The 21,536-nt window shown below is 42.4% G+C and overlaps 1 protein-coding gene across 3 annotated transcripts in view; it reads right to left on the reverse strand.

Annotated features, from left to right (window-relative positions):
• Positions 1-18,340, reverse strand: part of LOC307025505 (alkaline phosphatase-like) — an 89,199-nt gene extending 70,859 nt beyond the window's left edge. Inside the window, exons 1-4 of one of the 3 annotated variants that reach the window (XM_079660230.1) lie at positions 18,191-18,340; positions 18,078-18,114; positions 17,449-17,781; positions 14,343-14,424 (exon numbers count right to left, since the gene is read on the reverse strand). The gene's annotated coding sequence lies outside the window, so the exon portion shown is untranslated. The remainder of the gene's footprint in view (positions 1-14,342; positions 14,425-17,448; positions 17,782-18,077; positions 18,115-18,190) is intronic. The other 2 variants (XM_079660232.1, XM_079660231.1) reach the window with 2 other exon arrangements.
• Positions 18,341-21,536: the final 3,196 nt, after the last annotated feature.

The following is a 21,536-nucleotide window of genomic DNA, read 5'->3' on the forward strand; positions in this document are numbered from 1 at the left end:
CATGTGACTTTAACAAGATAGCGCTAACATCATCTCATCGCTGCATTTCTTTTCTTAGCGGAATAGGGCTGTGTTTACACTGTGCAGATGGCTAATCTAACGCGGCTCCGCACTCTCACCAAGCCAGGTCCAAGACTAACATTTTTTAAATGAGCAGCACAAATTACTATAAAAATAGAGGGCTGCTTTAAAATAAACCCAGCTGATTTTGCATTTACTGAAATATTAGTTCATCTGAGCCTCCTACCACATTTTTCTGACCACAATCTCTCTCTCTCTCTCTCTTCTTCACCTTTTCAGTGAAAACTCAAATGTAAACAACTGACCAAAGTCTGTGTTATTTTATGGTGAATGGCTGAGGTAATGTTTCCCTTTCTCGAAAGATCAAAAAGCACCGCAAGTGCACGGCCTGTTGGATAATGTGCACAACCTACAAGCATCCTGCCATATACTCAATGTACTGTATTAACCATTTGTAACGCCTTAATCATTAGATTTAACATTTGATTTATTTTGCTATGAGGGCAATAGTGGAATAAATCTGTCTTTGCTTGTGAAGGCCTTTTTACTGGCTGTCTAGAGTTTGCCATCAACTGTAAAAAATACTTATTAAAATGATCCTCTCTTGTTCTCTTTCTTCACAACTAGAGCACCAACTAACCACTGACAACAATTCAAAGACAGAAATCCACGGAAGGTGTAGTGGAACTGCTCACAATGTTTGATTGACAGCTGGTTACATTGCAAAACAGGACATTTAACAATATATATGAATAAGTGAAAACAGTTATTTACACATGCATATAAAATGCTTTAATCACGTGGCACACTCATCTAGACCAGTGATAAAACACTTTTCACTTTCAGGAAATACCTCAAGCTTAAATAAAGTGAACAGAGGTGACACAATTCTATACAATAGCAAATCCAAATGCATTAAAGTTAAGCTGAGAAAGGGCTGATTTAAGTCTTCTTTTTCAGATGCTAAAAATATAAAGTGGCACAGAGTCTGGAAAGTTATTTTGGGATGCAGAAAAGCTCAAAAATACAATAAATTGAATTCATACTTTCCATTTTTGCCCTGCTGCCATGGATAAGAAAACCAGGAACCCAGACCATGACTAAAGTGGAAGGGTATCGTATAACCGCCGTCTGCTTTACAAATGAAGCTTTGTGTGTTTGCATGTTGCTCAGCTACAGAACAGCAGGGCAAGCGAGTCCTGTGCAAGAAGGTTTGGAATATGGTAACATTTTTGCTGAAAGAAAAAGAAACATTTTGCAAAGTGCAGACCCCCTTTCCTTGGTGGAAAATGTGTAGCAAGTGCCATAATCATGTTTTAAAAATAAATGTATGTCAAATTTTTGCTGCCGGACATCTTCTGGTTTTTTGATAAATGAAAGCGGTGGCGCCGAAGGAAATGGTGGAGGGAAGTGGGCATTACTTCACCATTTTTTGTAAAGTAACCTCGCTGTTACACCAACACAAATGCATTTTTGGTGTGGATATTGGTGCTGTATTTCTGTTAGAATGTTTTAATGACGTAAAAACCAGAATGGCATAAAGAGCGAATGAGCAGCTCTCGGATGTTTTGTTGATAAGATCTGAAAATCACTGCAAAGTTTATGCTGGAATATCTGTGTAAAATGTGTTAATCTAAACCTATAGTCATAACATAATGAACATCATAATAAAAAAAAAGATAATTCGGCTAAAGTCAGAGAGCTGGACTGAGAACAAAGAAATAAACAAATGGTGTCTATTTGAAATTCTATCACGTCTATCACAAATCTTACCATCAGTTTCAAGTTGAGTGGAAACATTTTTTTTTGTCATTTTGTTTAAACGCTAACTCACTTTATATTTGACATGCACAACATTATACCGTAAAATGTGTGTCCACAAAGAAAAATAACCTCTTCTTGAATAAGGAGTACTCATTAGCGTTTTCCACCCAAGGACGTAGGTAATCCATATCTTAACACCTGGATATTGGTTGGGCTCGCTGTGTGTATGTCCCTCTCTCTCCTTGGTCTTTCACTCTCTATCTGACCATCTCACCCTCTTACTGACTGTCTCACTCTATCTATTCTGGTCTGTCTCTGTTTCTAAAGTAAGTGCCAGCTGTATGGATCCAGACTCTGCTATGGTAACAGCCGGAATAAAGCCCAGTGTTAAAATCATTATGGCGCCATGCTGATGAGGCTCTCAGTGTTACTTCCACTCGGGAGGCATTCCAGGTGTACCACCACTCCCTTGGAAAGGTTTAATTATAGCTGCATCCCAATCTTTAATTACATTTCCTGTTATGTTGTATTTCCCAGAACCTCCTTCATTCCGTCTTCGTTGGGTGTTCATCATGTGTCGCTGGTGAGTGGAGATGTTCTTCACCAATGCCAGGCTTTTACTATAGAAGATGATAGGAGTCACATTTTGAGTTGATGTTCTTGAGGGATTGGCCTAGTGTTGATTTAAATGTAGTGCAAATGGACGTCTCTTTTCACCACTACAATGCAAAAATAAGGAGTTAGTTCACCGAGATCAACCGTTGGTGTCAGAAGAAGTGGTTAAAACTAAATGACTTAATCAAAATGTAGTTCAATTGAAATAGTCCCAATAGATATGTTAAAGAAAGGAAGAAAAAGCCTCACTGTGTTGCCATCTAGCATTTGGCATAGTGACACATTTTAATTCGATAGTTTTTTTCGTTCAAATATCAGACATTTTAAAAGTATAATTATCACATGTAAACAATAATCACTAATATTCCGTCTCCAAACCCCATTTGTTAATTTATTGTGTTAAGAATGAAGTAACCTTTACTTAACTGCCTGGCAATGGCAAAAGTAACTAAATTAGAAACAAAAATGATTAAAATAAATAAAAACATCAAGTAAATAAGCACATGTTGAAGCATGTGTCCGAAGGAAGCTCAAACCGATTGCTTCAGCTGAAAGTACGCTTAGACTTTAAGCTGGGCAGCTTCTCGTGGCGCCCGTCTACACTTATCTAGTTCAGTTGCACCTTGTGACCCTTTCCGACCCCCAAGGAAAAACACAACCCTGCCCCGCATAAGGGTGGGGGGCATTACATCAGCCTAGCTTAGGGCCACGGTAAGTGTGGATGTGTACGCTGAGTCAGGCTGACATCATGCCGGACTTTCATCCATCCGCCTGGTAGCAATGGTGCTGCTCTCCTCCCATCGACCCCCCACATTCCTGTCCCCGTTTCCCACCTGATTGCTTTCTTCTTGGACTTGGAGGCTTCCATCTGTCAGCAATCATCTGCCCTTCAAACCCTGGACTGGGCCATTGTTCACCAATTGGCCCCACCTGCCAGTAATCTTCCCCATAAGGCAGCCGCGCTGGTTCCGAATCAGGTCCGCTATTTGTTTCCCCTTCGATGCTAATCACCTGTTTGTTGTGAAAATCGTACAGTACATGTCTGGAGACACTGTGCCGCTTTGTTTTGGGGGGAAGATTAAACAGCGTAATAATCTGGGCCATGATGGAGACTGCTTGAGCTGAACGACTCCAACGTGACCAACTGATCACAAAGATTATTTCTAAATGACTTTTGGGGAACACAGTATAACCTGAGGTTGTTTTCTATTTTAAATAACATTGACATTGAATTCACATCATGAAATGTGGGTAAATGATACACTACTTTTGGTGTGAATAAAGTGACATTTTTAAATCCACATGTTTTATAATGTAACAAGCATCCTCTTTTTGTAATTAGAAGATCCAGCCACTTCCACATAATGATCCATTTCCACTCTCTGTAACTCCGTTTAGTTTATCTCAATCTTAGAGAGAAACAGGCTATATGAAACTAAGTTAAATAATGTAGTTTCCTTCACTTTTGAAGGCGAGAACAAAATGAAGGCAATACAGGGGAAAAACCATAAAGCTATTGAATTGATAACCAAAACCATTGCCATTTCCCACAGTTATTCCACACTGGGAATCTATTTTGAGCAGTCAAATTACTGCAGTGTGTTTCATACAGTACAAATTAATGCTGCACGCAAAGAAACACTTCTCTTTTTACACCAAAACCCACAGGTATTGGGCCTGGATATCCCACTTGGCGCAGGAAGAACCAGCAGAACCATGCTCTAAAGGGTAACGTCATTAAATGAGCAACAAGCCAAGGTGAGATTATGGCTGTCTATATTTAATGGAAGAGACAGGGTTCAATCAGTACAGTTCTGGATTCAAGTCGTTTAAAATGGCTGGCATGAGCTTTATGATGGATGGATGGAGATGGATGGATGGATGGATGGATGGAGATGGATGGATGGATGGATGGATGGATGGATTAAACTGTATTTTAGTACATGTATGGGAAAGGAAGGTGGGTATAGGGAATAGGCCTTCCATAGAGAAATTCATACAATTAATACAATCAATTGTTCTAATTTATATATCTATGATAGAGATGAAAATACATTTTGACTGTAATCTTGACCAAAGTCAAATATACTTTTCCTTTTTTAGGAGTAAATGTACTTAACTGCATTAGGGAACACTACAAATAAATTATGTAATTATTATTAACACGTAGTTCCCCTTACATGCATCTGTTTTTCTTTTCCCTCACTAGCATCACTCATTTCACATACGCTCTTGCATGACATTGTTCTGCACAAAAACCTTGAAGTAGTGCCCATATCTGAAGGTTTTGACTTTCCCACATTGTATTATAAAAAACCTACTAATTTCTTTGCTTTTGGTGAACATGGCCAGCATGATGCCAAACAAGTAAAGCCCCAAATAATGAGGAAAGTGTATTCGTAAAACGTTCTAAGCATCTGGGAGTGGTTGTGTAGGACGAGGCATCATCAAGACGTCTTTGGCATGGTTCATCTATGTTGGAAACACATTCTTTCCAAAATCCAGAGCAAAAACAAAACAAGTGCTCCGGCAGTACTACAGGCTCACTGGGAAACACCACCATAAACAGTCCCTACATGTGCATCAGAACAACAAGCAGCTTGTTGTTTAAAGCACGCCAAGGAATGTCTCCGGGTTTTACAGGTACAATGGAAAAGTGGCAAATGCCAGAATGGGGGGAACCTTTTTTTTGTTTTTTATTAAGCTTGATCACATTCAAATGTTTGAGTAAATTAACCTTAACAGCTTAAAGTGCCCTTGCATCTTTCACTACTGGAAAACCTAAGTAGGCTTAAAGTGTCCCCAATGAAATGATGTCTGACTTTTTATAAGTTTAAAAAAGGTCTGTTAAAATCCTCCCCAGGAGGAATGAAATGGTTTGCATACTATGAAACTTGATTATTCCAGAGATTTAGTTGCTATTTGTGAGATCAGGGGATGTATTTTGAGTCTCCTTTAGATATCCTGTGATTAATTTAGAGCAATTCATAATATCAGTGGTAGCACACTATCTAGATCACACAATGCATGTGCTCTAAAGCCTTATTTATCCTGGCAAGTCCATACCAGCAGTCTGTGAAAGACGCTCTAGAGGTGTGGAAATGAAGCACGCACATGTGGATGTGAGTGTGTATCGTTAGAACTGAGTAAATGTACTGAAGCAGTTAACAGTGCCTTGCACAAGGGCAACTCAGTAAAACATGCTGACTGAGTGGAATCACATCCTGTTCCTATATATCTGCTACTCTGATTTTCCTAGTTGCTCAATGGATCTGACACATGACCTTAAAACAAACTGTCCTTTCTCTCCACAATATAATGAATTATATGAGCACAAAAGTAAAGGGATTTTTCTGCTTGTGTTTTCCTGTGTGTCCCTAGAACACACATTTGTTAATAATAATAATAATAATACATAATATTTATATAGCGCCTTTCACGAAACCCAAGGTCGCTTCACAAGTCGGGCAGGGGGGGGGAGTAGGGGAAAAGAGGCAGACAGGTCAGGGAGGGGGGGGCAATGGGATTTTATGTTTATGTTAAATGAAAAATCTGATTGCTTGGCTGTAGACGATAGTTAGTTCCTTGTAGTAACTCAGTTGGTAGATGCTTAATGATGCTATCATAACTTGATAAAGTACATATGTCGTTTTGTATTTTTTCAGGCACATATTTATCAGAAGATGCTCCAAAATAATTTTCATATCGATTCCGGGAACTTTATTATTTAAATCTACAAGTGTGGTTTCTAATATATAGTGTATCTCACTGACACAATTAAGTAAAGCACTGCATTTATGCTGTTATCATTATGTTTATCTAAATGGTGGCTATTTAATTAAAAGAACATCTTAATCCCATTTACAAAATGAAATTATTCAGGGATGGGAACAACTAACCACTGCTGATTTATTAAAGAAATAAACAAATTGGCTTCAACAAATCAAATGAAATGGGTACTGTGTGCGTCATCACGAGACATGGGCTAATTCTCGGTCGACACATCCCTTTAAGTAAGATATTGGTGTAGAAAGCTACATAACAAAAGGCCCCATGAGTCTCAAGGAAGTGGAGCAAGCAGATAACACCCACATGTATGAAAGCTTTGTCCTCAACTCCAGTCTGTTCACACCCAGGACCTTCTGACTTGCTCTGAATGGACGGATAATGACTGTGAGGGTGGATCAACTTATTCATTGCCTTTATTGTGACCTGCCATGTTTCAATCTTAAAGACACAATTGTCAAAGAGCAAGAGAAGCCAAACCCCTGTTACACTGGGTCTGTTTATCACTTGAGTGGAAAAAAACCCACAATAGACAGAGGTATTACAATTCTCCCACAAGAATGTGAGCCGACTCATAATGTAAATATGTTTCATTATTTTTGGCCAGTAAAATATTTTCTTTTACTTTAGTTCAGCAGCAGAACATTTTATAGAAGCTTTATTCGTTTTAAGAGCATCTTTGCCACACAGCCTCCTCCATTCTCACAACAATCAGCTTTTTCCATGTGTTTTGCCCAAATTTCCGACACACTTTATGGTTACCCTTAATGACCTGATTATTTGTCTTCCCATATCAAGAACAGATTTCCACCCAACAAATTATTTCCCTAGGAAGCCAACGGGTGATTCCATTAAGGCTGCTTTAAATCTCAGATAGGGCATTAAGACAGAAAGTGCTGGTATTCATTAAAAAGCACTACAGACTTCACACCAAGGGGAATGTGCTTTGATGTAGCTACTTATCACAAGGAACTTATCACTCATGCCCAATCTGTATTTGGTTAAAATATCTCACGCTTAACAAACCCTGAAAGTGGCCGTATTTCTACAAAATGTACAGTATGTAAAGAGATAATTCAGCTCACATACACACTGACACATTTCACCACACAGGCAGCAACAGGATACAACAATTTCCGCGTGCTGCAACCAGTAAACCAATAAAGAAGCATGCATTTCTGAAGTCCTCCATTAAAGACATCAATTAAAAGCATGAATCATTATTTCCTCATATGCCACTGTTGCCCATTAAATACAAGGATGGAGACAAAGAGGGCCACCGCGGCTGGCAGGAAGCAAACTGATAAACCAACATGGCAACCGAGGATCTGAAAGCCACCAGGCTCGACGCCCCATAGCATCTCCAGTCCACTCCTGCGGAAAGATCTATCAAGGCCTGCCAAGTTCGATAGCCATTACGTTTGTATTATTCACTGCTGACAACGAAATATAGGAAATCCTACTGACTGCACCATGGGCATTGAGACTCGTGTTAAAGAGCTGAATGGGGGGTATTCTATGTGGTACACACAAGCTTGTTTGATTGTTCTACACAGTGTTATGACAGAAAATATTTATGTGGGCCTGTAGATCATCACACAAAGGTCAGTCAATTTGCTCAAACACTGTATAGCTAGCATTTTCTGGTAAGTATGAGAGGAAAACAATCAGTGGTGTCAGTTCAGGGCAATTTGATATCCATGCAAATGTAAATTCCTCCCATTCAAATCATGGGCAATCTCTTGATGGACTGAATTACAACAACTGTCCAAAGAGAAAACACAGTTAAACAGAAACCATTTGCAGGGGGAAAACGGAATCCCCTGTTAAATTAACTAAATTGCTGACTCCATAATAAACAAATGGCAGGTAAGGGCCAAACATTGCACGAAGGTGCTTGGAAATAAAATAACCTGCAGTATGTGCCTTTTTTTTTGTTCACTGAAGTAAGTGCCATTGGAAGATGTAAACACAGAGCAGTGGAAGCTTCTCAAATGCCACCAGAGCTGCAGCTACACTCTCCAATTCTAATTATTTATATGAGTTGCAAGGAGGAGTTGTTTTCAGGCACCAGACGTGGAAATTCCAACAAGGAGGCACCCCTGCTTGGTGCACATAATGAGCAAAGGGCAGTTGTTGTATATTTTGAGGGGCTGCTGGAAACGTGTGTTGAGTTGAGGGAATCCCCTGGTTCTTTTAGAATCAGAATACTTCCTAAGATCCTATTTCAACGATGGACTTACTAAAGACACACAGTATCCAGACCTACTATTAGTAATCAAATATTTCCAAACTGCATGCCTGAATAAGAACAATGAAGGCCCTCCTGTATACACATTTCACCGAATCCCCAAAGACCTGCACAGATTTGTAATAGTTAGATATTGAATAATGAGTTGAAGACTCCCATGCAGAACCAAAATAAAAGGACCTTTTCAGGCCCAGAGACAGCAAATAAAAAAACAACTTCTCACCTTGGGATTGAATCCTACATCTTACCACAGCAGGAATCCGATATCTAGTCCTCACATAGACATGTCATCACCTGTTAGTATCCATTTCTCAAGTGCATATTTGGTATAATTTAGCTTCCAATGTCATTGTTCTGCCACAGGAGTTGGGTAATATTTTCTCATGATAAAGAGCTGAAAAGAGAGAGTGCAAGTAATTCAAAGAAAGCCTGGGTGTGATTATGAATGAGCCTTAACATAGAACTGTTACCTGAGATCAATGAAATACATACAGAGAAATATGTTAATTCCATGTGAAGGAAATATATTTTACATAGGTGCCATATTTGATTAACATATTTCACTTCAAATCTACCTCAAAGTCCGATGAACTATATGTATCACACTGGTCTGACTGTGGCGGCATACTGTAGCACATAAACAGAATGTAACTTATGCTGACAGGTTTCATTTTACGATAATGGCTGATAAAAGTATAACTAAAGAATCCACAGTTAGATACATATATGTCTGTATAAATTAAAATCTATTTATCCATATATAAATATATGCAAATCTATGTTTTAATAGCAATATTAGAGAAGACAAAGTGTGTCTGGGGCATGGATGTATAATAAGAACTGGATACAGCGTGGGAGGCGGGGCCTCGTTCATTCCTATGTGAAGACAAAATGGCCCAACTTTTGAGAGAGCGAAACGTCACGAAAGTGTTCATATAATCATATAATCCGTTCTTATTGTGCATCCATGGGTAAAGGTAAAGCTCATGTAGTACTGAACACGTCACATGAATGTGCCGGGCGGCGCGGTCCCGTGGGTTGGATGCGCGTTCATAATGCCAAGGAAAATAACTCTCAGAATAACGTTATTAGCACATTTTACAACTTGAAGACCGAATGTTTTTAATAAGGGCTATACAAATGTTCATACTGGGTAGTTTATTTAGTTTAGAAAAAATTATCCAACGATTTACAGACCACTCTTTCCCGATGTAAGTCAATGGGAAAAAGTGTTTCCGGGCCCAGCGACTGATACGGAAGTGTAGTATCGCCGTTTGGCCACAACAAATATTTTCCTCAGAGTCCGGCGCACTTCCTGGGGGTTTGGTCTGGAGTCGGCAACCCTAGGCACGCGTGCCACCATTGCCACGCAGTATCGTAACCAGTGTGGCACACTAGGCATAGGTGGAATAAGTGTGCAAAATATTTAAATTGTATTTTCGGATCCTGAACGAGACCGCCGCCAGAGCGCGTCTCCCCGTTACCTGCAGAAGGATGCCATGCACGCAACGCAACGCAGCACATAAGGAAACAAAACATGTAAGAAATCTAGACCGCAACAGAATTCAACAAGTGACTGCCTGTTTTTCCTGGCCAAGGACAGGTTCCTTGAACACAACACGAGCGTAACGTGTCATCACGTGGTGTAGTGCTGCCGGAACGCACCGGAACGCCACTCCAGGGTTGCGGTCGAATAGTCAATTTTGCTTAGGAACCTTCCTAACGAGTTAAATGACCCAGAAGTACCTCAGTGGCAGCCATGATAAGAGCCGTTTGAATTCTCTAGAGATGATAGGAAAGGAGGTTTCAAACTTCCTTTATAACCTCCTTTAGCTTAGGAACTACTGGACCTTCCTTTACGAAAGCAAAGGGGAAAATGCTGCCCCACAATCAGCATTTGCCGTCACACAACAGTCGGCCGTTCACGGAAACAACAGATTATGAAATAATATCCTGAAAGTTACGGTATAAATTGTTGAGGTTGTATACCTCAACAATGGAATTATGATCAGCAGAAATGGCCATGACATGGGACCTTTAATGTTGCTCTCAAAGTGCACCAGATTAATGCTTTTAACTTCAATATTAAAAAAAGATCTTCCCGGACCCCCCTACAGGATGTGAGGTCCACCCCCCACTTAAATCATGTTCATATGGATAGGGTTTATTTGGCACACTGATCACATTTTCTTCATATCAAAAAATAAATTGCTGACCCCTGGTCTAGACCAAAAGAAAACGTTATATCAAAGAACTTTAAATAAACTGCTAGTGCGCCTTGATTTGCAATTGTATCCAAATACACACATATGAAAAAACACACACACACACACAGATATATGGGACCTGTTTAAAGCCAGTTTGTATTCATGTGGATAGTAACCACGGGGAGCACTACCTGAGAATTAAATAAAGGCAGATTGGAAGCCTGACGAGAAATTCCCTTTTTCGAAGGTTGTATGGAACAAATTACTGCTCCCGGTAATGCCTGCAGATCCCGAAGATATTCTAATATATAGATATTCTAAGGTTCTTAGATCACACACATGACGCAGACAAGCATGACGAACTGAGAGGTCTGCATGTTACTTTTGTACTTCTGGCAACTAAACACACACGTGTAACACACACCACCCAGCCACACAAGCACAAATACAGATCACACAAACAGAGGCAGTCAGTTTCAAATGAGTCATCATTGCACAGGTCCATAGGGAAATCTCAGTGAATCAGCACTAATTTTCCTATCAGCACTAATAATGTGCTCACCACTAACAGTCGGGTCTTACTGAAGTTCCCTAGTGGTAAGTGGCTCAACATGCCTCCAATGTTTTGGTGTCTGAGGTCACATCCTTAAAGGAATTAAAGGCAGGCCCATACCCCCAACTTCACATTTAAATGCATTGATCTCACTTAGCCAAAGGCAAGCTTACAAGCTCATGACAGAAAATGGCTAACAGTTTCACAGGTTTTTTGTAACAAAAAGTGACCAGAAAAGTGTTTGGGGCCACAGCCGATGATAAAAGATGAATGGAAACAGTTTTGACTTTTGTAATGATGAGTGGAGTTTGAAGTTTTTACACATTTTAGTAGTACTGTTTTTTTTTTTAAACTAAACTTTATTTTCCATGCATCCAGATATTCAAAGTGTGAAAAACATGCAAATAACGCCCTCATCAACTGCTAAATCATGTGCAGCTCTCAGAAAGGATTACCTTCTTATCTTACTGAGTGAACATAGGGCAATATGTAACTTAAAAGTTAATAATGCATGGCAATGCACCAGGTTATAGTAAGGTGAGAAAGTTTTTTTATGTACCCTTTTATCTTTGCTGTAAGGTTCTTAGATCACACACGTCATCCACTGCTTTCCCAAATGTCCTCTCATCTTATGAATGTATGTTAATTAGACAGACACTAATTTGTGTGTATTACACTGTAATTAGGACTATCTCTTGTACAGCTAGAGTTGCCGGCAGCTACAGCCACCAACATCTGTGTCTCCTTACAAAGCAAAAGACTGGCATGTCCCTTTGAGACAATCGTTTTTCAAATCAGGTAATTACAGCAATTAGCCATATTGTAATTACCTGCTGTCGTTTAGCGTAATGATATTACTTAGAAACACTCTCTAAAGTAAGATAGAACTACTTAGTGAGCATTCAACTTCAGTGTGTAGGCCAACAAATGAGGGCATGCCAGCTGTTAAGCAGACTTTGGTGCTGATAGTTTTAAAATACCTCTCTCAGTGTCAGCAGCAGAAAAGAGACGTGCAACCTACTGTCAAAACAACATTGCATCTTAATTGCCTTTAACGCACTGCTTTTCCATATTGCTGAGCATGTTATTTCAAACATATTGGATTTTTGCAATTTCTTCAGCAAGACAATCAGGTACTCTGTGTTTTGGGCTCATCAAAATTTAAACTTCTGTTTGGAGAGTTTATTAACAAGACATATTGTAATATATAATTGACATTTACTTTAGCTATGTAACAATATTAGTTACATTTATGGGCTATTAAGTGACTCAATCTTGATTTCTTTGCAACTATATGGATGATTTAATGGAAATGGAAATAAAAGGATTTGAATCAAATTAAGTCTGCGAATTGAGCCACTGTCGCCCATTAATCGTCTTGTATGCTGTCAGTCTTTGATGCGTGAAGTTCCCATATATCGTGTCAAAAATTATTGATGTACTGTATACCACTGCATTTATAAAACACATCAGATTGTTCTACCTCTCTTATTTGCAAATAACATTTATTATTAAGCAAAACACGTCAAAAGGTATCCATAAAATATACCATAAACATCAGGATCAAATCTAGGATAAAAACCTTGCCAATGAGAGGTGAATTGTTTCAGGCATTTATGAACGTCTTCTCCTGCCCACCTTCAACAGCATTGCTCAGAATGAAATAAAATGTGTTTATAGAAACACATGCATTAAATACATTAAAACTGTAATCCCTCCCAAACCCTACTTAAATTGTTGTTCTGTGAGTATTGTTATTTTTCTGTATTTTAGTTTTTCTTGTTATGTCTGTCTTGAAAGATATTATTATTATTGTAAATACAATCTAAATTGATTATTTAAAAGAACGTAGCCCATTAACTTACCAGTGTATTATACCAATTGTCTGCTTCCTTTCCTTCTTTTCTTTTTCACTATACGTTTATTTTCTCCTGGTATTGCAGCTGCTGTATAGGTTTGTTAAAACACACAGGATCATTGAAAACGATTTGAATAAGAAGCTAAAGTAATATCAGTATACACAGTGGGGTTAGTGCCAGTAAAAACAAGACACAATAACCTATTTAAACAGTGAAAGTGTACAGTGTTTTACTGTTAAAGACATGGAGTAACTTCCCCTATTTAATGATTATAATTCATATCAAATTGTCAAGGCTGGTAAGCTGAAATTGTTTCACTGCTTTAAAGGAAAACCTGTGGTCAGACAGGATATTCTCGTATTAGAATACGTCTTGGTTTTAAGCGACTTCACTCATGGTGGTCCCTTTCATGTTAATCAGTTATAGCTCCATACAGTTCTCACCTCTGTAGGACACTAATTGCCTAAGAAGTGCAGAGTCAGTAGCAAAACAAAAATAGAGTCTTTTAAACAGGCCTAAAAAAGGTCTCTCACACTGCAAAGACATCAAAGCGCACAGAAACAAAGTGGGCCTGCTGCCAACTCAGGCCGGGTCTTTTGACTGATCATTATGAGAGTGCAGTTTTGCTTCTAATCATCCTTCAATCTTAACAGCCTTGCTAGTACAGAGCCAGGAGGTCTTGTTACCATAATCTAGTGAGAAAATGCCCCTGCCAGACTTCTCCTTTTTTTATTTATCAGGCCTGTAATTTACTCTAAACTCTTGATACTTGAAGGCAATGGTCACTGCAATTGAAAGTATGGGATCAAGAGAACTGGAACTAGTGGTCTTGAGATTGCAATTCAGAGAAATGTTTGGAGAGCCTCTTCAAAGAGGAAGTGAACTGTCTTCAACGACTTCTTTAGGATAAACAATTCTGAGGTAGTTATCCGAATAAACCCTGAACAAAAGTGTAGGTTCCCCACCCAGAGAAAAGGTGGGTAAGGAAGTAATTATTGAGGCTTCTTTATTTGAAAGTACTCTATCACACTATCAGAAAACGTGGGAAAGGCTTTATCTTTAAGAGGTCAGAGGGTTGAAGATTGTTATAGTCCTTGTGTTTAACTGTCAGTCAAGCACAGCGATTTTTTTAAGTAGTGCTGCCCGCTTTGACCAATTGGGCGACAGAGAGAGAAATGAGCTGTATCTCCAAAACACTAACACTGCTCCCCCCCTTCCTGAAATGCCCCGATTGGACTCCTTGGTTTTATTCCGTACATAATGACATCACTATATGTAACACTCACACTTCTGTTGACCAGCGCTCCTACACAGCTACGGCAGTGTTGTTTGTATACCTTTGACACCATGTCGAAGAGATGCTGTTTTCTGCAATGAGAATGGAAACTTTGTTGGAACCTTTGTATGGACCTTGGTTTCTATCAAAGGAAGAGGAGTTGAAGAACAAGTTGCTGGAATTCTTCTTCACCACTTTTAAGCAGGACTGTTTCCTGAACCACGCACACTTTACATTTGGATATTTGCAACAGTTACTGATGGAGGAGGACTGTGTATATACTTGACTTTAGACAAATTCTTCTTTTAAATTAAACCTTCAGACGTGAGATATAAGTTATACAGTAATAGTATTGACAATCTAAAGCAACTGAGCAACTCTTAACATTTAACTTTATATTTCTTATTGTCTAAAGCATTTATTACAATATTTGTTTCCCCTCTAATATTCACAGTGTGGATCAATTGAGACAGTGTGGTCTCCAGAGAGCTGCAAATACTTTGTGGAGCAACCTCAGTGTGATGGACGTCCTGTCATGTTGGTGTGGCCGGAGAGGACTGAGGTAGGGAGAGGTCTTTCCTCTGTGAGAAGGACCAGGCCTGATGGAGGAGGACATGCACGAGCTGCACCTGCAGAACCATGAGCCCATGATGGGCATAGCTGTACAGGCCTAGTCCGTCACTTTATTTGACAAAATTAGTTTTTTTATACATTTAGTTGCCTAACTACTGAGCCCCTAAAGGGACATGAAGAAGAAAAAAAAGAGGAAAAAAAAGATGTCAGGAAAATGGGTTTGTTTCTAGTGTGCACCATGTGGTTGTGACAACCATTTCATTGCAGACTGTTATGTTTACGTGGGGAAATGACAGTGCATACATTATTTGAGATATATTTAGAACTCAGACTTAATTTTATGGAAATTTCGGCCAGGGGTGTTTAAGCATCGGATTAAGCATCGGATTGGCAAAACAGGTGAGTCTGTAAACCAGTCTGCTTTGATCTATGAATTAATGTCCGTGACTCTCAGAGTACCTGCTGCCCGCAGCTGTTTTAAAGGGAAACAAACACTCAGAACACACACACACAGGGCCAGTGGCGGACTGTCCATCGGGACGTTCGGGACGAATCCCAATGGGCCAGTACCGAAGTGGGCCGGTCGGGCCACTCGGCCTACTCCGATCGGGCCACTAGGTCCACCGTTTCCCCGCAGCGAGGCCCCCCCCCGCGTTGACAGTTCACTAGCCCCCCGTTGACAGTTTACGTGGGCTGGGCTGGGTGAGATTCCAGGGCTGATTTTTAGTCCCAGTCCGCCCATCATGCGCCCTGGTGACCGGACATCTCCTTCCTAAAACTAACAAAAGGGGGAGTAATCAGCCAGTTTGATGTGTGTAGAGGTGTGTGTGGTTAAAACGTAACAGCCTGTGGTCACTGTTTATAGCTGTTCAATGAAGGTAAACACAGTGTAGGCGGTGCGAAAAAGCTCTTTGAGCACTGGTGCTGCTCTTCTCTGAGTTACACGTCCCGCTGCCTCCTGGAGTGACCACACACCCCTGGTTGAAATGTCCTTAAAGTGAAGTCCAAGAAATATATCTCAAGTCTGAGAAATATATCTCAAATAATGTATGCACTGTCATTTCACCACGTAAACATAACAGTCTGCAATAAATTGGTTGTCTCCTGTGCGCTCCACTTCCTCCTTGGCGCACCGGTAACTTTCTAAAAAAAAAAAAAAAAGTTAGGATAACGGGTTAGGAAAGGGGTCTGCAACCTTTTAGACCAAAAGAGCCATTTTGCTCCTTTTTCGAAAAACATTTTTTGTCTGGGGCCGCAAAATATATTTCATAGCTTGATAGCTTATAAAGTTGTATAAATGTTATATCAGACAAAAACTACAGTTTAATAAGAAACAAAGAACTCCTATAAGGAGAATTACAAATAATACACAGGCCTACTTTAAAATAAATTAAACACAGCATTTAGGGAGTCCTTTGCACATTTGAAGGAAAAAAATGTAATTAAAATGTGCCCACTTTGAAATAAATAAATCATATAGCTGCACCCTAAAAAGAGTTAAAGGTAGGTATAGGTAAGAATGGAGAAACCAGCTCGAGTGCGCTAGAATTTGAAAATACACAACCGGAAAAGATCTGCCTCTTCCTTACAGAGCCCCTCCTCCTACACACACGAACCATGACCAATGAGGGCACGAGATAAGTTTGTGCACAGATGGAAGGCTGACAGGCAGGTAGGCCATCCAGTTATTTTAGCCGGCCAGCTGAGATGATTGGTCGTGCTTTTTACAGCGCTACGGCTTCCACAGATACATCTTTTTATGTATTTATTGTCAAAGCATTTAATATATTCATTGCTATTGGACGTTAAGAGCATTCCATGGAATATAACAAAAAGTTTTTTCTGAAATAAATTACATACCCCATTGAATTATGACTGAAGATTGTCCGCTGTCTTCCTCTCCCGTGTTGTTCCTCGATACGTAAAGGCTGCAGCACCTTTGAGAACTTCTCTCTACATATCAAACATACCGGTAAACCAGCATAGTTTGCTGTGAAAACATGTAACTCTGTCCACGCAGAATTCAATCCTGTGTTCCTCCTATACTTTTCTTTTCTTTGATTTATCCATAGTTCGCTCATCGAGCCGGGGCTCAGGTTATTCGCCTGCAAGAAAAGGCGCTAGCGCAGGACCGTAGCAGGATGTGACGCATATTTTAGTTGACCTAATTAAAACCGTTTTGTGTCACAGTATCACCTCAAAATACAAGATACGAAACATTTTCAACCATGCAAGAAAATATAAATAGTCATACAAATGCTTTTATTTTATTTCCTTCTTATTTTTGTCTAAGCTCAAGGGAGCCAGAGCAGAGGGCTTAAAGGGCTGCATGCGGCTCGAGGGCCGTGGGTTGCCGACCCCTGGGTTAGGATAACGGGTTGAGGCCGCTACACACCAACCTGAGACCAAAGAACACGTACCGAAGGCATCCCGACTTTTACGCCCGCTACGTCGCCTGCGTCGGCTACGCCGCCCGCCTACGGCGCCCACCTACGAAGACACCCCAAAGACTTCAGTCGACGAGTGGCAATAACTGTCCTTACCAGCAAGCAGCGGTAGTGTGTACAAGTTGAATCGGCCGCGGGAGGTGTGAACATTTGCCGTAAAGAGGCGACGGTGCCGGATTTGCACCAGCCCTCCACCGGCACCTCTGGTTGATCTAGGAGAGCATGATCTTCATGCCAGGGTGCCGATGGTGAAGCTGGTGCAGGTCCTCCTTCATCTGGTTCAGCAACTGAACACTGAGCACATCCCCCAAGTCATTGCCACCACAGTGGATGAGGAGGACAGGTCGAGGCCAAGGTTGATGCCGATGGTCTCTGTAGCTCTCTGGGCTACACGCCGGACATAGCTGTCTCCAATTGTCCATACAGTCACTATGGGAGTAAAATAAATGATAGTAACAAATGCTTCAGATAATGAGGAATATCAAATTAAGTATAAAGGGTTGCTCATTTTGTTCCTTTGACAATAACATACAACATATATATATATATATATTTATTTATTTATATACTGTGTGCTGTTTATCTCCAATTATGCACCTAATGTATATAGATATATACATATATTTATATAAACATATATATATATCTATATACATGTATAGTATGTTTGTGTGTAATGTCAACCATCTGAAGTCATGTAAAGTAAGCAAGGACCATCAACTTACAGGTTGTGGAGGAGGTTGCCATCTTTTTTTCTTAATGCTGAAATAAATAAAAATTGTTTAATCAATATAAAAACGCCTTTCTTTTTCTACAGTCATATTCTACAGACTCCTACCCCGTCTCCCTCCATGGTTCACCGTGCGGTTCTCCCCTCCCTCCTCTCCCCCGGACGGGGGTGACAGAGTCGGAGCAGGGGGCTGGTTTGGCGGCCGAGCATGCGGTCCTCTTCTCCGTTGCCACAGGAAGGCGCCCTACGTTGAGCTCCCCCAGAGAGTATGTCTCCCGCCAACCGGGTGCCGACCGGGTGCCTTTCTGGCGGCGGCGAATATCGTCGCGCTGCCCTCCAACTCGGTGGTGACACTGGTAGAGCGGTCCAACACCGAGGCAGAGGAAATCAGCAAGGCGGCCAGCACGTCGCTCACTCTGTGCGCGTCCGTCGCTGTCTCGAAGGCGAGGATTTCCGCGTGGGTGACACAGATCCAGCGCCACCTGCAGCAGGCGTCTGTTACGGAGACGGCCAGAAATGTGCTACTGGACGCTCCAATCAGCCCGTCCGGGATGTTAGGACCCCAGTTCCAAGCCGTGGTGGAGTCCATGAAGACAGCCGCGGAACAGGCGGACGGCATTCGCCAGCATGTCAGCTGGCTCGGGCCTGCTGAGCGCCCACAGCGGCACCAACGCCCGCACCAACGCCCGCAGCAGCCGCGGCGTCCACGCCGGCCACAGGAGGCCGCAAGCGGAGAGACGCCAACAGCAACCGCCTCGGCGTCAGACTAGCCCTTCGGCGGCTGCAGGGGCTCCGTCCCACGTCTCCGCTCCCCCGCCACCCCAGAGACAGGGTCTCCCGGCGGCGAGTCAAAGGGGACTGAGGCTCCCCCGCTCCTGGTCTGCTCCGCGAGAGCCTCCGAGGAAGCAGAGCCGGTAATTAAGCCGGCTGCCGCTAATCTGTTGATTAAGTAGACAGCAGGGCTCCCTGCAGAGGCCTGCCGGTTTTAACCTATCGTTTAATAACCTGCAGAGCTCGCGGCATTCCTCCGTCCGAGATACGCCTCCTACACACGGTCATAATAACACATGAGCGCCGTTATAACGCCACATGTGGACAGCACTGCACATACCTCCACTCATCCCCTGAGCGTGTACACGCCTCATGATGACAGCCGGAGTGAAACGCAGCGTGTGGAGGCTTCCTCGCAGCCCTTTCGCCTCACGGGCAGCGGCGGAGAGGGCAATGGCGTGGCTCGTCACCAAGACGACCAGCACAGCACATCACAGAGAAGCCAGAACGGGGGAATGAGCAGTATTCCAGGCTGAGTGTCCCCAGCGGCAGCGCCCGCAGCGCCACGGCGCCTAGGGCTCGCTGCAGAAGCCTGCTGGTTTTAACCTATCGGTTAATAAACTGCAGAGCTCGCTAATTAAGCCGGCTGCCGCTAATCTGTTGATTAAGTAGACAGCAGGGCTCGCTGCAGAAGCCTGCCGGGTTTAACCTCGGTTAATAACTTGCAGAGCTCGCGGCATTCCTCTGTCCGAGATACGCCTCGTACACACGGCCATAATAAACCCATGAGCGCCGTTATAACGCCTCATGTGGGCAGCACTGCACACACCTCCATCCATCCCCGGAGCGTGTACGCGCCTCATGATGAGAGTCGGAGTGAGACGCAGCGTGTGGAGGCCCCCGTGCAGCCCTTTCGGTCCAAGACCACCTTGGGTTGCCTCACGCCCTGTGTAAACCAGCTGCCTATAACCTGTTGGTTAATAGCCAGCAGGGCTCGTTGCTAAAGCCTGGTTTTAACCTGTCGGTTAATAAATTTCAGAGCGCGCTAATTAAGCCGGCTGCCACTAATCTGTTGATTAGTAGACAGTGGGGCTCGCTGCAGAAGCCTGGTCTTAACCTGTTGGTTAATAAACTCAGAGCTCGCGGCATTCCTCTGTCCGAGATACGCCTCGTACACACGGCCTTAATAAACCCATGAGCGCCGTTAACGCCTCATGTGGGCAGCACTGCACACACCTCCATCCATCCCCTGAGCGTGTACGCGCCTCATGATGAGAGTCGGAGTGAGACGCAGCGTGTGGAGGCCCCCGCGCAGCCCTTTCGGTCCAAGCACACCTTGGGTTGCCTCACGGGCAGCGGCGGCAGGGGCTCTGGCGTGGCTCGTCACCATGACGACCAAAAACACATCTCGAGCACGTGCGCCCGCTCTCAGAGTTTTTCTCAGAGTGGCAGCACGTGTGTCTGATGGACAGATGGATGAGCAGGCTGATCGGCAGAGGATACATCCTGCAGTTCGCCTCTCTCTCTCCCCCCCCCCCCCCCCCCCCCCCCCCCACAGTTTAATGGGATACAGGAAACACTCCTGTCCTCCCAGAAGCTATGTCTTGCGCTACAAGCCGAGCTGCTGGAACTCCTGTTGAAAGAGGATATTTCCAGGGTTCCTCAAAGGGAGGAAAATCAGGGGGTTTCACTCCCGTTATTTTTCTAATCCCGAAAAAGACTGGGGGAATGAGACATCCTCGATCTGTCAGTATTCCACATGCTGACGATCAAACAGGTGCTGGAACGTTTTCACCAGGACGACTGGTTCACTTCCACCTGAAGGATGCATACTTCCACGTACCCATCATCCCAAAACACAGGAAATTCCTGCGTTTTTTCATTTCAGGGAATATCAGACCAGACAATAGTCTGCCGTTCGGATATTTCCTGGCTCCTCGCATTTTTGTGTAGAGAAGGCTGGAGCCGATACACAGAGGAGGGATGAGAGTGTGGTTTTCTCTGGACGACCTGTAACATAAAACACATCAGCCTCCGGTTGCCCTTTAGCCTTATGATTCTGAAGGTAAACACAGCGAAGGCGGTGCGTGAAAGGCGATGCGCGTTCGTCTTCTCAGAGACTGAGCTAACCCTCCCGCTGCCTCCTGGTGCTGCAGAGATTTCATGAAGTGAAGGAGGTTTTCCTTCTATAAAACAGCTGTGGGCAGCAGATACTGTGAGTGTCACGGACATGAATTCATAGATCAAGGCAGACTGCTGCACAGTGTCTCCTGTTTTGCCGATCCGGTGCTTAAACAAATATAGCTCTACACCCCTGGCCGACATGTCCTTAAAATGAAGTCAGAGTTCGACATTTTAATTCATGTCCTGCCAACACTGGCAGGACAGAAGGCGACACGCCCGTTCTAAGCAGCGTCCCTCACTCCTCACATCCCAAGCTGCATCCCCAAAAAGTTTATTATGTTGTTGCATAGTCTCAGATGTTATGTTTCAGTTGTGCTCTTGATAAGGCATTAAAACAGTAAAAACACATTCAGTTTCCTTTTGCTTTTTGTGTCTCCTGTTCACCAAAACATACCATCTGTGATGGAAAAAGAAAGTAATCCAAAAGTAATCTAAAAGTAATCTGATTACGACGCGTAACTGTAACTGTATTTGGATTACTTTCAGAGCCATGTATTCA

This window comes from Notothenia rossii (genome assembly GCF_949606895.1).
Source record: "Notothenia rossii genome assembly, chromosome: 1".
Classification (NCBI taxonomy): Eukaryota; Metazoa; Chordata; class Actinopteri; order Perciformes; family Nototheniidae; genus Notothenia; species Notothenia rossii.